The sequence below is a fragment of the Pinus tabuliformis genome, chromosome 3_2 (assembly GCF_031772625.1).
Source record: "Pinus tabuliformis cultivar Carrire ecotype Pingquan chromosome 3_2, CPIR1, whole genome shotgun sequence".
In the NCBI taxonomy this organism is placed as follows: domain Eukaryota; kingdom Viridiplantae; phylum Streptophyta; class Pinopsida; order Pinales; family Pinaceae; genus Pinus; species Pinus tabuliformis.
The window spans coordinates 1,236,594,436-1,236,600,435 of record NC_142302.1 but is presented as its reverse complement, the minus strand read 5'-3'; positions in this window follow the sequence as shown (position 1 = coordinate 1,236,600,435).

The following is a 6,000-nucleotide window of genomic DNA, read 5'->3' as shown; positions in this document are numbered from 1 at the left end:
AAGATGTTGATGGTGTATAAACCGAAACTTCACCATCAGAACAATCCATCCCTTTCAAACAGAAGATGTTGAATGATACAAATGGAGTCTCCTAAGAATATTATATAGCTTAAAGAATGAAATATTCCCTCCAAAATTATTCCCTCCAAAAATTTTCGCGAAAATATTTCCCTCCAAAAAATTTCGCGAAAATATTTCCCTCCAAAAGTTTGTTAGATTTATTTACCTTTATTATTTTATTCTACAATTCATTGAAAAACATAAACTAAATTTTTTTATGAAATCAATCACTGAAATTCAAATTGTAAACTACAACTTCTATATTAATTATTATAATAGTTAAAGTATATAATATTTACTAAACAACTAATTTTTTTTTTAAATTTTTATAATATATTCTAAAACAAATTAATCCCACATTCAATCCATTGTAAAATAACTCTACAATATTCGCTCTATAATAATTTAAAACAAATTATCCCACATTAATCGTACAGAAAAACATCTTCGTAATTTCACTTATATATTAAATTTCGTTATCACTATTACTTACCTCACATCCAGGTTTTCTAAAGTTCGTTGAAAGACGTGAATTTGTGGAGCAGCTATATTGCTATCAACAACATATTCAATGAAGAATTATCGCAATTGAAAGGTAAGTTCAATTTTTTTTTTCAAAATTTTCATATTAAATTAATTTAACGTCGAAGAAGATTTTTTTTTTTAAATTAATAATTTTTCCAAGCCAAAATAACAATTATGTCAATCGTGAGCATGGTGGGCCCAATCAAACTCAATCACCCAATAACCGTGGGTAGGCCGTCGTCGTGCCGCCTTCCCCTAACCCATTACCGATCTTTCCCATTCATCCATGCCTTCTTCCCCCTTCTACCCTACCCATGCGCCAGCCCTTGCCACCCCCAACTCACCCACCCATGCACCCTTTCCCCAACTCTTCTTTCCCTACCCCACACCTCTCTTCCCCATAAGCCCACCCCCTAACTCCCATTCCCCTCCAATCTCGACTCCTCCCCCCCTTCCTTAACGCCGGCCCTATGGGCCCCACCCCCTAACTCCTTCCCCCTGCGCCCTCTCTCTCCACCCCCTTATGCCCCCCCAACCCGCACCCTACCCCCCCTTCTGCCCCTACCCCTACCCCCCCTACACCCTAAAACCCCCCCCACCCCCCCATTCCCCCTGCCCCCCCACCCCCCCCCCATTCCCCCCCCTCCCCCGGCCCCTCCCCGGCCACCTCCGCCCACCCTCCACCTCCCCCGCCCCTCCCCGGCCCCCTTCGCCCACCCCTCCGCCGCTCCCCCCCCCCCCGCCCCCCCGCCCACCCCCCCCCCCTCCCCGACCCCCTCAGCCCGTGTAGGGCCACCCCCGGGCCGCCCCGCCCCGCCCGACTGGCGGCGGGTCGATTACCCCGGGCCGCCCCGCCCCGCCCGACCGGCGGCGGGGCAGCCCGGGGGTGGCGCTATCGACCCGCCGCCGGTCGGGCGGGGCGGCCCGGGGGTGGCCCTGCGCGGGCGGAGGGGGCCGGGGGGAGGGGGCGGAGGGGTGGGGGGAGGGGCGGGGGAGGTGCGGGGGAGGGGGCGGGGGAGGCCGAGGCCGGGGAGGGCGGGGGAGGCCGAGCCGGGGTGGGCGGAGCGGGCCGGGGAGGGGCGGGGGAGGGGAGGGGTGGGCCGGGTAGGGTGTGCGGGGTGGGGAATGGGGATGGGGTGGAGAATGGGGTACGGTAGGGGGCGGGGGGGGGGGAGGGGGGGGGGGGGGGGTTAGGGTAGGGGGGGGGGGTAGGGGTAGGGCAGGGGGTGTGGGGTACGGTAGGGGACGGGGAGGGGGAATGGGGTGGGTGAATAGGGGTAGGGCGCGGGTGGGGAATAGGGGCGATGGGGTAGAGGGGTAAGGGTAGGGCGCGGGTAGGGTGTAGGGGGGGGGGGGATAAGGGTTGGGGGGTCGGGGGGCGGGGTAAGGGGTAGGGGTAGGGGTAGAAGGTGGGGGGGATGGGGAAGGGGGTAGGGCGCGTGGATGGAGGGGGGGAAGCTTAGGGGGTTGTGGGGGGCGCGTGGGTAGGGGCTCGCCCATACTTGCCTAAATGTCTACTTAGCTTCATTATCCCTCAACTGACCTCCCGCTCGCCCATCGACCCGCCTGCTCGTTAGAGGTGGCTGGGAAATTCTGATTATACAAATAAAAAAATTATGGTATATTTTTGTTATTAATTTAAGTTAATATGATTTTTTATTTACTAATTTATGTGTTTTTTTTTAGGAAAATGGCATCAAGGAAAATTTCTGTGAATCTTTCTGGACCAAAGAGTCTTAAAGGTGTATCTTCAAAACACATTGGTGAACGAACTCCACCTGAGCTCATGCCTACAAATATTTCAAGTGCTTCAAGTGATAAGAAGCTAATCTCAGGTTGGAAAAGTTCAAAAGAGGTGAAATTTCCATCAAGAGTCTGGTATGTGAAAGAAAGAGAGAGCAAAACTGTGAATATATATCTATACATTGATATATCCCATAATAATGAAAATTTGGAGGTGATGGGAAGAGTCATAGCAATGTGTTCGGTACCAAACACTGAAGTTGTTTACGTACTTACAAAAGCTCCCAAGTCACATGAAATGATTAAATACCGACTATCATATTCATTATATGACACAAGAGAGGTATCTACAAAGTTGTGTAAACAAATCGTAAATGAGATGACACAAAACATCGTAAGTATTGTTATTTGTATTTTTATTTTGCGTTTTGAAAGTGTCTCGCTATATTTTTTTAACTTTGTTTATATTAACATATGGTATTTTGTTTGGCAGAATTTTGTTGAAAGCTGTTCAATTAGGTTGGGAGGCATTCATTTCATAGAGCATGATATCATGAAAGTTGTCAGCCATTTTTACTCAGTGTCAGAAGAAGATATGGAAAACATGGAAAATGTAGTAATTGATGATGCTACAAAACTACATCCAAAGAATCAGAAAAAAAGGCCTCTGGTGGATAAATCTAGCAAGGGTAAACAAGTTACTTTTGAGGACGATGAAGTTGAAATTGACAATGAAGCATATGTTGCCATTACTGAAGATGACATTGGAACTGAAGAAGGTCGTAAAAGACCAAAAGTAACAATGCCCAAGAATAGATCTCTTGAGAATGTTATGACGAAAAAAAAGTAGAGTTGAAGATCTTGAAGTAGTCATTACCAGCAGTCAAGAACCTAGTGAAACTTCAAAAGAAAGCAGAGAAATCATTACACCAGGAGCTGATTTAGATGATGGCATAATCAAAACAAAACAAAATGCCATTCGACAGAATTTGACAAAGAGAAACTTAATTGATGGTGGTCGTACATTTCAGTTAAATGTCAGACAAACCTATAAGGCAAGTGAAGGACAATGCCAATATCAAATCAGAAAGCCACATCATCTGCATGTTCACAACTTGAAGACATTGATGAGGTACAATCCATATGCTCATGTGGTTAGTTATGTGCTTCTTGTTGATTCACTTCAAGTTCCCAACAAAGAAGCATTTGATAAGTCAAAATGTTTTGAATACAATTATTATGTGCTTGGGGGGAACCATTCTGTTGAAGCTCAAAGACAATTGATGGAGGAATATCCTAATAACCCACGTTTTGAAACAATTAAATATATCATTTATGCTGGTTTAAATGAAACAGAAGCAAAGTTAGTGGCATTGGATCATAATTCAGATAATGAATATAGGATGTCTATGACTTTGATCCAAAAGGTTAGATTTATTCATAGTGAATTCCTAGAAAAATGTGGTGGGGATAGGATAAATATTACTGCAGATTTCCGAAAGGAATGTTGTATGGAAATAGGCTATCAAATTGAAGAGAAAACCAATTCAAAAGGTGGAAAAGACAGCAGATATAGCGATTTATTCAGAGGTGTTGATAACATTTTCCAATTGGCATTTAGAACTAGAGATATTTGGAATTTGATTGATGACATTTTTAGCATGTGGGAAGACATTGGCATTAAAAACCAGAGGGTCAAAAAGTCTAAGCCATTGATATGTAGCAACAATAAATCAGCTCCTGAACTGAAGCAACTTCCAGACGATATGACCATCACGCCTTGGAGGGCGATGTAAGGAGTGAAAGATGAAAAAATTGTCAAAACAATATTATCTCGTGTGAGGTCAGGGGAATTATCATTGGAAGAAATGTCTGAAGAATTTCAAAAGTGAGTTTGCTGAATTATTTTTACTTATTTCCAGGATTATAGTTATCTTTTAAACAAAACATGTTGTTATTGGTAGTATTTGTTATACATATCATTATATTAACTTTTTCTTACTTTATCTACGCAGTCACAAAGTTTACATGAAAATTCAGGAACAAATGGTTAAACTGTTGAATGAAGATAGTTGGGATGATGTTGTACGCAACTATCCAGATTCAAGTTCTACATCAACATTAAAAGCTTTTTATCTTGCATTTAAAAAGGTAACTTGATTTATACATTCAGTTTTAATCATCTGTGTACTATTTTTAATTTAAAACTTACACATACATTTGTTTGTTTGGTAAAAGATGAGGAAAGAAGATAATGGAGCACCAGACAGTTTCAAGACTTTTATTGAAAAAATAAAGATTGAAAGACTGAGAAAGCAACGTATTAAGAATGTTGAACTTGATCCAACTCTTAATCATTTCATTTGGAATGGGTTAGACACTATTCAATATCAAGTAATACAAGGCGACTGTGAAGACATTGCTAAACTCGTACCAAAAAGGGATTATGCCCTGGTTATTGCAGATATTCCCCATGGTTTTAATATTCCAAATATTTACTATGATAGTGACCTTTATACTTATCAAGCTTTTAATAAAGTGGTGGCGGGATTTATGGAAGTGACGTCATCACCATTATGGAAATTTGTGACATTTCATTCAGACACACAATTGGCAGTGGTATTGTCAAAAGCTTCAAGGGGAAAACAAATTCAAGGATGCAGCTTACATGGTAAGATGTTTAAAGATATATTTGATTAATGTTGAAAAATTCATTTATGTACAAGTTAATTGAACTTTCACTATTTTATGTTACAGGCAAAAGTCAAATCTTCTTAACAATGAAGATCAACAATTTATAAATGACTGTGAGTTCATTCATATTGATAGTTGGGCAAAAGATGATAGCCATATGTCTATGATTTTTAATCGGGTGGACAGAAAGAGTCATAGCCAAATACTGACTTATGATGCTGTTGTGAGAAAACTAACATATGAAGACAAAGAAACGAAAGGAGAGATAGTTAACATTTATCAGAAACCACAATTATTGATTAACTATCTTATAGACATATGTTCAAATGAAGGAGATTGGGTTCTGGATTTATTTTCTGGCTCAGGTAGGTTTTGCCACATGGAATTGAATTTCAATATGTTCTTTTTTTTAATTAATATGTCATTGTACTAATTTACTTCATTATTTTTTTGTGCTTGATAATTAGGTACAACACTAGCATGCAGCCTTCAAAAAGGAAGAAATTGCATTGCAATTGAGAAAGATCCATTACAATGCAATTTCATTCAGCAAAGAATTAATGCTCTTCAATTTCTTCCAGATGCAATGCAAGAAATTGGGTTGAAGAAAGGGGACTTTAATGAATCACATGTGGCAAAAAAGGCAAATGAACCCCAACCACCATTACATGGAATGTTTGGAAAGACATATATTGGGAGATTTGCAGACATCAAAGACCCATTAGAAGAGGAAATTGCGCAAAAAGAAGCAGAAAATATTGTGGAAGATGACAATGATGAAACTCTAGAGGACGATGAGTTTGGATTATGTGACATTGTTGATTAAATTTAAGTTATACCTGGAAATCAAGCTTTGCAATGTTTTGACTCTGAGATTTCATGAAAAGAATAATCAATGAATTAAAGTTGTTATGTGTTCAATATTTGTAATTTGTGATTTTCGCATTGATTTTTAAGTTAATTATTATTTTTTGAAAA